Source organism: Mycteria americana, chromosome 13, assembly GCF_035582795.1.
Source record: "Mycteria americana isolate JAX WOST 10 ecotype Jacksonville Zoo and Gardens chromosome 13, USCA_MyAme_1.0, whole genome shotgun sequence".
Classification (NCBI taxonomy): Eukaryota; Metazoa; Chordata; class Aves; order Ciconiiformes; family Ciconiidae; genus Mycteria; species Mycteria americana.
In genome coordinates this window covers 14,240,408-14,250,965 of record NC_134377.1, presented here as the reverse complement: position 1 = coordinate 14,250,965, position 10,558 = coordinate 14,240,408, and positions in this window count along the sequence as shown.

Here is a 10,558-nt window from a genome sequence, read left to right as displayed (position 1 = left end):
CATTCCAGGTTACTGGCAAAAACAAGTCTCAAAGAAAAAGAGCTACAAATAAATGAATAGTGTATAACATTTTTTTTTAAACAAAAATAATTGATGGATGAGCAAACTAGCACACAGGGCAACAGATGCCTTTCTCCAGGCAATGTAGAACCTTGTTACCCAGACAGTAGTGTCAGATTGTATTAAATCTACAGAAGTCATCCTCCTACCGTGAATTTTTATAGTCAGTCCTCATATCCGTAGGAGAATTTCTACTTTTGCTCTGTTACGAACACACATTTTTGCCTTCGTTTCTGCACTTAAAAAGATGCAACTTATATATAAGGTAACACAATTTATTTTTAATGTCTTTTAATTTTTCATGGATGTTTATTAATCGTCTTGTGTTTTGTGAAGTATGTACTGGGGTGTGAGCCTTTAAATCCATGTAGTGCTCTGAGCACCCCTTAAAAATGGCACGCTGCAGGACTGATTGTGTTTATATACATTTGGGAGGGCTGTCAATTTTCTGATTCAGTTTACTTTGCAGATTCTGCAAAGATCATCCTTAGTGTTGTTTTCTTAAATCAAAATGCCTGCCTGAGCTGAGAATGCCTGAAGCATTCCTTACATCCAGCAGGAAATATCCTTGCTGTTTGGAATTTTGTCTGCCGTGCTAAAGACGTTTCAGATTCTTTTTGCAAATTATGCTACTTATGGTCCTGACATGAATACAGCTTGATTGACATACCACCACATATGTAATATACGTAAGTATGGTTTACGCTTCTTGTATTTAACTTGGTAAAAAAGCTTAAGCGGGAGCAATCTAAGCTCTGTGCAGCTTCTGCCTATGTATTAGAAAAACTTTGGGTTCGGTTTGTTCTGTAAGTTCATGCTAATCTGTGACAATACTTTCAATTTTTTCTGGGGGAAGGTGAAATAGTTCTACATACAGCTTCTATTGTTTCTTTCCTTATCGTTAATTTTCCACATTCATTTCTCTGTTTGTAAAATTTTTGGATGCATGCTAGACTAGTAATTAAATTGCTTCAAGCCCTTGATTTTTTTAAAGTGGGTATTGTGTAGCAACATCGTTAGAAGGGGGTGACAGACTGTTCAACTACTAAATGAAACCCCGTGTCAAGACTGGACACTGGTGAGAAGCTTTTTTGGAAGTCCGAAGTACTGCTTCCTTTTCACTTGCACATTAGTCTGCTAACATTTCGTCAGCATTTGCCTTTATACTGTGTCTTGGACTAACTGACTTGATGAGTTCTTAATCTTCACTCTACTTGGCTTTATTAACAGCTGCAGTGGATTGATTTGCATAGGTGAAATGGTAGACCTCATTTGACTCTAGGAAAATGTTGCTTCTTAGGCACAATTAAATTGTCAGAATTGTTACATACAGTGAATAAATGAGGAACAGGGGAGAGGGCAGCAGGGGAAAAAAAGGACAAAACTTTCATTACATTTGTAAAAAGAAGTCAAAAGCTGTTTGTATAAAAAAAATAGAAAGGATGAGGGAAGAGTGCATGGTAATGCTTTCCACAGGTTTGTTTTTTGGACTGGTAGTGGTTTGTTGTCAAGATGTTTAAAGATCTGAATCATGTCAAGTTTCAAAATAAATTGCGAAATCCCACAAAACCTCCTCATAGGTCCAAGCAATAACAGAGTGATGCCTATTTGCGTATTCCCTTTAGAATCTGATAGAGTTATTAAACTGGGAGTGGGGAAGGCTGTAGCAGAGAATCCCTAGCATTCACAGGCAAGCTGGAGGCAAGAAGCACATATCCAGCCTACTGCCAGTAAGTCTGTCATTTGTGATGGCTGCCCTATGTATTTGCTGACCTCTTCTTCCTGTTGACTTGGAGGTTCTGTTTGGAATTGGCAGTTGTAAGAGCTGAAGTGAGAAGTGTTGCCCTGTTGTTAATGCATTCAGTGCTAGCTGCCAAGTAAAGGAGAGAGAATGGAGAAATACTCTATTTATTTCAGTATAGCATCGTAAGGAAGCATAGTCTTCCTGTGGAAGAAGAAACATAGCTGGGATTTTCAAAAAGCATCTGTCTCCCTTAAAACATGTTTGAAGTTTCAAAGCTCTTTCAGGATCCAACCATGAAATCCTAATGAAGACAACTCACAACACAACAAAATGATAATCAAATGTGTTGGATTCCCCACCAGATGAAAACCACCCTTTTGTGAGCCACTCTGGCCCCAGTCAAATGGGCGTATACACAATGGTGGTATGACAGCACTTTTGAGAAGAGCAGCCATGAACTGGCAACTTTCAGAGACTGACTGTGGGCCAGTAAGAATTAATACCAGAAATTTGAGTTTTCTGGTTTGTACATGGAAGAAAACAGTAAAAATGTCATTTTCCTCTACATTACTTCAATTCTCTTTTTTAATACATGAATTGCCTATTCGGTGGAGTTTAGTTCTGGGGTAGCTGGGATTAACTTTGATCTTTTTTGTTGAGGGTTTGTATTTAACTAATCTGGAAAATATTGAGGCAGATATTGTTAAGGGACCAAATCACTGAAGTCAATGGATTAGACAGAAAATCACAAACTGCAATGATGCCTAACTATCATTTGCAAAAATCCAGGTGGTATTTCACAGCCACAGGAGAAGAGGAGATGGCGAGGAGATGTATAATGAGTACTGTTAAGTGTGTTTCTCCGAGTAAAAGTTAACATCTGGGAACATTCAACACTGGAGAAACTGGTACGAGGAATTTTGAGAGAGAACGTAACTGTTTGTTGAAGTACTATACATGTATACTACACAGAAACTAGTGTATGTTTGGGCAGTAGTATTGCTGTAACCACATCACTAACCACATCACAGATTGCTTTCAGGAACATGACTGATAATACTATGCAGTAGCTAAACTATTGCAGCTGAATCTACCAGAATTCTTCTGTCAGAGCCCTTGTTGTGAGGGTTCATTGTTGTTGAGAGATGACTCAAGTCAACAAATGATTGCAACTAATATTATGGGAATTTCTGAGTTGCCAGTAATTATGACTTGGATCATTTCCAGAAGACACAGGCCAATAAAGGAACTTGGCTAAAATTTACAAGACTTTGGTTCAGTTTCTGACTTTTGCCACATGTTATTGCTCTGAGACCTAATGAGTCATTTATTCTTTGTTCCTTAGTGCATTTTCTGAGAGCAAGCAATCTAAATATTATAAGTGTACATGTATTTATGTCACTTCCAAATACACTGATAATATATACAAATACATTATATCCTTATTGCAAGTACTGCAAGTGGAAACTTTGCACCTGAGTTTTAGTTGCTGGGTCTCTGTCTGTGTATTTTTTAGGCTAGAAGTGTGCCAGTAATTCCTGACACTGTTTCAGGTGATTCTTGATCTTTATGGATGTAGTTGGGCTGGGGAACATAGGTGGTTATTTGTCCTGGCAAATGCGAAAGAATTCTGAGAGAAATTGCTATTATGATGAACAGAGGTATAAGTGAAAAGAAATAAGCTTATAACTAAGGACCAATGAAACGGAGTAGTTACTGCCCTACTTCTATTCATCCTTGCAAATAAAATGATAAAAATGTATTTTCTTCAGGTTTTCTAACAGCCATCTCTCATAAACTGTTTTCCATTCTGGAGAATTTAAGTAGGGTGTGAAAGATGCTGGCCTAGATTGCCATCAATTACTCCTCCTCTCCTTCCCCCCATTCCCCCCATTTCTGCTTGAATTCCTTTTAATACCATTATTAAAACCGGTAGCTCATTGTCACTTGTTCCCTGTTAAAGGCAACTGAGCAGTATTGATTTGTAACAAATGCAAATTGATCCATTAAAGTCAATGTCAAACTGGCTTGACAAAAGCCTGCAGTTGTAAGGGTTTCAGAGCAGGTAGTGTAGCTTATTTTCACCTTGTAAAGTGCAAAATAGACACACAATGCTTTATGAGTGACTTTCAGCAATTAATAGGACGCAATGATTTATTTGCATATCCAAGGAACTGTTCTGTGCAGTTTGTTGATACTATAAAAATATTTACTGATTTAATTCACACCTTTAAAAATGCAATGTGAGCTAATAAATTCTTCTCATTTTGGCCCTCAGGGCTGTCTAGCATCTCACAGAGCCTGACTGCCACTTTCAGTTGCACCCTGAACAACAGATTTAACAGACTTGAGAAATTATAATTGCTGAGCTCCTTATGTGCGAGATGATACGTATATCTGCAATCAGGAGACTGAATATTCTGTGGTTTGTCGTCTTAGTTTAGTTCAGTGCAGTAGCACTGAACGCTTAGTCAAGAGAACGGCTTCCCACAGATGATGAGATGTTCTGATATTGAACGATGATGGTGCCGTAACATGGCATTACTTATGCTGAACTAATTTTCACTATCCTTTGTTTATGTTCAAATTTAACTATCAGACTGGCGTTCCAGGTGTGGGCAGAAATGCAGTATCTTCTGTGGAATTAATTGATATGTTAAAATCCCTGTTACTCAGAATGGCCTTTTCTGTGTGAAACGTCTTACAAAACTGACATTCTCATTTTCTGTAGAAAAAATTATTCACATAATCGTACTATCTGTTTAGCTGACCCTATAAATTTTGAACCCAGTGGTTAATTTCACTCAGATTTGGATGTCACACCTTAGATATCAGTCAAGTAGTCAAGACAGAAATCTGCAAGCCTCGTTAGTTCTGATGCTCAGGTAATGAAGCTTAGGAAACAATTTAGATAAACAGTTTAACAAATTTTGTTCATTGAAAATGCTAGTTTTCTATTCAAAACATGGGTCTTGTGTGCAGAGCGTTTTGAAATTGATTTTTAAAAGGTATGCTTAAAATAGCAAGCTTGTTGGTTCAAGTAGTATGCAAAACAGTTAAATATCAGAATCTTTAAATTCCTTTTTTAGGGCTTACATTGGTAAATCAAAAATTGGCAATTTAATTTTTTTCTTCATCTTGAGAATTTTAAAGAGAAATTGTGATAAACTTAAACAGTTTTTCTTAAGACCTCAGTGGAATTAGTGGAGAAACCTGCTAATAGTGTGGATTTTAATGGTGCAAAATCATAAATTATTTCAAATCACTCAAAAGTGGGCCCAATTTTGCCCATCTTAGTATGGTTTTTGGCAAATATAACCAATGTTTTCAGAAGATAATGTATAATGCACACTGTAGGATGGAAAGGTTACAGATTGCCCAGCATGACTGATTGCAACTTTCATAAGGGATTGAATTTAAGATTTCATCTCAGACAACTACCTTTGTGAACTTGTGCAAAAAAGAAATTGTCAGAAATATCAGAGGATGCTGCTGTTTTTTCCTGAGCTGCATGTATTTTGATTTGTGTGACCTGACAAAGTATTTCCACCCCTCTAGTTTGACCTTTGACTGTATATTTGAGTTTTATTTACTTTTCCTCTTTTCCTCCTTATAATGCTGTCTAAATAAATAAAAATACATCCCTGAGGCTGTAGTTAATACCTTGATCTTTAGGCATAGATTACTTACCTTTTGACTTCCATCTGCATTTCTGGTTTGCCTGCCACTGTAGTACATAGATGCTCTACCCAGATTCTAAAAATGTTTGTATTAGAATGTGTATATATACATATATTATAAATAGATATACATTGCAAGTAAAGTGAAATATGGGAATATATATAAAAATGCGTACAGGAGTATGCATTGCAGTTGTTGGCTTTTGCCCTCAAAATGGCTTCTGAAGACCTAAGTTTGATAGAATTACTTTTTTTCTGGGAGCCAAGTCTCTTTCTCTTCCCAGCTCTAAGTGAAGCAGCCAGGTTTGAGCTCTTTTTTACATCCACAGGGAGATTTTTTAATTATTATTTTTATAGGCACCAGGCCTGTGAAGTCAGGTCATCTCTCTTTGCCTGCACATCTTTAATCAGATCATCTACTGAAAACATGTGGGTTTACGATAGAGCCAACTGTAATTGCAAGCTAATCTGCTGCTTCTGCACCTTCAGTGCCTTTGGCTCTGTGCCTGATATTACTCTTACTAGTTTGTTAATACCAAATAACGCAAAAACATTGCTTCCTTAAGCACTTAATAGGATATACTGTAATGGAGATAAATGGTCTATAACACTCTTTACTTGTGTTTTAGGAAAATGAACTGAAGGATGCTGTGCAAGAAAAGAATCGCCTGAGCCTTCAGTATGCAAGTGTGTCCCACAAAGCACTGCAATATGACCAGGTAACATCGTGAGCACAGAACTCACACATTCATTTGTTACAGAAATCAGGCTGCAGAGTGGATAAAAGTGGATTGTGTAGTCATTTTTTCTGATTTGCTTGCTTCTACTAGAGAACATAAAATATTTTAATTAAAAATAAATTACAAAAATTTATTTTATGAACAAATGTTATTTTCAAGTGAAAATTTAAGACACACTGATAGACTTTAGAGAGGTACGTCATTCTCTGATGCATATTTTCTTTGTATTGTAAATTGGTATTAGGCTTTGGTAAAAAGACTTTTTCGGTGATTTGGTGAGACTTGATTGAAAAATTCTCTTCTTTTTCTGAAAAATACTGATAGAAATAATTGCTATCTAGTAGGTTTTTTCCCTACCCTTCTGCATTTTTTCTTTGCATTTTCAAATTCCTCAATAAAATGTTGAAAAGCTTTTGTCCAGCAGCAAATGTCCAAAACTCTATTTAGCAGCTGTTATTTCCCCTGTAGCACGGCACATGGCATAGTCTCAGCTATTCCAGGTCCTGATATAAAAACTCTTTTAATAGTAAGCATTTCCCTTTAATTTTTTTTATGCCTGTTACGGGACAAAAAATGTCTTTCTGACTACAGTGTGATTGTACCTATGGCAAATACTGCATGGAGTGACTAGCATGGGAGGAGAGGCTGATGTGTCTTACCTCACCACATATGCATTCAGTGGAAGAAACATCATGAACTAGCCACTTTACAGGGCTACATTTAGCTAAAAATAAAACTCCAATCTGGGATTTCTACAGGGCTTAAGTGAGTTGCTCGGCAACCTCATTCATATCAGAAGAGCTGTAACTCACTTGGGCTCTGATGAAAGCCCATCCTCAAAGCTTGCAAAACAGTGGTAGCTGCATGCTTTGATATCTCTGACATGCACTTGTCACAGAGTAGCCCACTGCTGAATTTCCAAACCAAAGGAGGTCTGATTAAGTCCCTGAGACAATGCAAATTACTAAAATTCAGAGATGGCTATGTATGTACTCTACACTTTGTGTGTAGCACCTGGTATCGAAGCAGACCTGAAATTTCCTGTTGCTGAGGAATTTAAATTGTTTTTATATAAAAAAAGGCAGTGTAATAATACTTTATGAGAGGAGGAAGCCATGAGTATCAGAGCATCACTTAACTTTATTCATCATCTGTCTAGAATTTCTCCCTTTCCCAATGTTTTTCTCTTCTCTTTATTGTTGTTTACACATTGCCTTTACTCTTTACTTCACAAGGCACATAAAGATCAAGTCTTACTTAGGCAGTTTTATATTCTAGCTGACACAGGAATAGCATGCAGCATTAATGCAGTGAAGGCTCAGTACTTTGGTAACACTAAAAATGTTAGCCCTTTCACTATCAGAAAGTGAAGAACTATGCGGTAAATAATGCTTTATTATAGGTAATGTTTGTCTCTTACTATAGTGAAGAGCTTGAGGTACACTGAAAAACCTAGTAAAAGCAATTTAAAATATAAAGGTAAAATGTCAACCTTTGACACATTAGCCACTAAGTAATAAAATTACCTTTTACTATTGTAGTGTCAGAATTTGCCATACTATGGGTGTTTGTTTCTTCAAATATATTAAATACTGTGAAGGGCACAATGCAACAATTCTGGATGCCTGTGCTACTAATTCAGTATCACAGCCTCAGTAGGATCAAAGACTTGCTTTAAGTTTCTCTTTTTTAAGAGAACTTAACTTTTTTTAAGTTTCTCCCTCTCACTTTTAACAATTTTAACAACACGCAATCTTTGCAGTATACCTTGAATGTTAACAAACCTTGTGTTTTCCTTCTTGCGTAGCAGGTTTTCTGAGGTCGAGGATAGATTGTGCAGTTTAGATTACATTTTACTGTTCAGAAAGTGTGAAACTATACAACTTTGGATGTGGAGGTTGGAGCAGAATTCTAACAGTTAGGGCTCAGCCCTGAAGGGGAAAACCTGCCTAAAATAATTTATTCTTTTTCACCCTTGAGAGCTGGCCTGAAAAACAGGCCAACTTTATCCAAGCAAATGGGGCTGGAGGACTGTTTATGCATTCCGTTATGTAGCACAGATAAAACTACTGCTCATTTTTGCACAATGTAGTTGCTGAAATTTGACTCTAGAAAGGAGTAGGTATGAGGCTGGCTACCTTTAAATCTACAAAATAAAGCTAACATTGTACATAACTTCCATGATTTAGTTTTGGTACTCTGCATCACAGAAACAAAGTGGCATTCCTGGAGTGGAGTACTTGTGAAAAGATTTTGTGTCCTTAGGAGTGCTGACACTTGTTTTATGCTCATCTGAATATATATGGGCTAGTGTTTTTATGTAAAAATAGAATAGGCATTATACATTCAGAGTTTATTTCCACAGTACCTGAAATCATACCGTTTTCATGGTAATTTCTGAGTAATGTTTTCTGAACAATGTCAATTGTTTGAGAAATTGGCAGGTCACTAAAGGCTAGAATTAAGGCAAATGCTGGGTTATAAGGCTGATGGAGCTTTTTTCACCAATGAAATAAACTGCTAGTTCGTTTTGGTGTGCTGGTTTTCAATAACCAGTTTCTGTTTAAGTGTTCAGGAAGTGGAAGACGCTTGAGCAGTATTCTGGCCTTCATAACTGACTCAAATGAGGGTGCATTTAGTAAGTGTGAAGGTATGAGATGAAAAATAAATTGGTTGATGCATTGAACAGAGAAGCATCACAGATCAAAATGTTCCCTGTTTCTGTCATGAAATTAGAAGTGTTTATGATGGCACTCTATTTAGGTCAACTGTTTTTGCCACTGGGAACATTGATGTTTTGATGTGCTCTGTGTGTAATTCAAGTTCATGTATATCCCATATGTTCTTAAACAGCCTGCTTGGGGAGAGCATTAAATTCACATTTAAGAACAAATGTTGTCTAAACCAAAAAAAAAGGCAAATGATAGACTCGTCAAAGACTCGTCAAGTTTTATGCTGCCTTATGGGTTATAGAAATATGTATATCACAGCGTTCTATGTGATACACAATCTTCAAAGGAAACAGTCCTGGCAAGAATGCCCTGTAGAAATATTAAAAGTTACCAGTGTTGCTGGAAGTAACAAGAGTAATTATCGGAAGGTGGTTGGTAGATTTGGTTGTGTTCTTTCCAACCTGCAAAATGAAAATACACACAGAACTTTGTTTGAAAGCTGATCTGCCAAAAAAGGAAGTAGAGAAATTATCAGAACTATTTGTGTATTCCTAAACTTTAACTAATTTAGGTATGGGCATTGAGATCCTAAGTGAAAGATCCTGAGATGTGTAAAATATCTACAGTTCTACCTGTCTCTAATTCATCTCTTTCCAAAATTACATTAGCAGCCTGATAGATACCTTTTGTTCTGATAGCCCCTTCACTGCCAGCAGGGAGAAACACGTAGCAGAAAGGTACCATGCTCACTAGCTCCCAAAAATTATTTAGGCTATGATGACTAGTAAGTTTTAGAAAATTCTTTACAAAGGTAGTCAGTTGGTATCAACTGTTTTAGAGACAGGGAAAACTAAAGCCTGAGGAAAATAACCTTTCCTTGAAACTTGTTCAAAATATTGTACTTCATTCATCCTAAGTAAATTAACTGAGAATCACAGACAATAAGAAAACTGCATCATTGATGGTGATACCTCATTGCTTCCTTTTTCCACTCCATTATTCTTCAACAATATACATGGACTGATCTGAGCAAAGAAATACAATACAAAGGATGCAGGAAGTTAATAGATTCTGAAAATCCATTGTTTAATAGTTTCCTTAGTTATAAAGAAATGAGGGAAGAGGAAAAGAAAAATCTGTGCACAGAAAAAAAATCCTGAGGTTGACAATAATTGCATCAGTTCTTGTGGAAAACATGATTTGTTCCATTTTCCTCTTTCTTTTTTCTAGTCCACTGCACTCTAAAGAGCCCTCTTACAAAGATGAATACGAAGGCTGGCTGCAACCATTTAGATTGTTTGGTCCATGACAAAATTTGCAAGTTAACAAACTGGAGCCAGAAGGCAAATAGAAAGGCTGAATCAGTTTCCAAAACATTGCTTTAGAAAATGTCCAGGAGATATCCATGTCAGAGATTGCTTAATGCCATTCGTTCTTTAAAAAAACCCCAAGAAATTACAGTAATTAAATTGAAAAAAAACCGTACTTGTCACTTCCTTAACTGAAGTTAGAAAGAAACATGAGCTGCACCAAGATTAAAGCCTATGCCTTATCCCAGTACTTTGTACTGCTTTGCCTTTCCTTAGTAATCCTGCCAGGATTGTTCATGCTTCTGCACTGTGTTGCAGTTAAAGGAAAACAAATGCTTCTTGGAACCTGTTC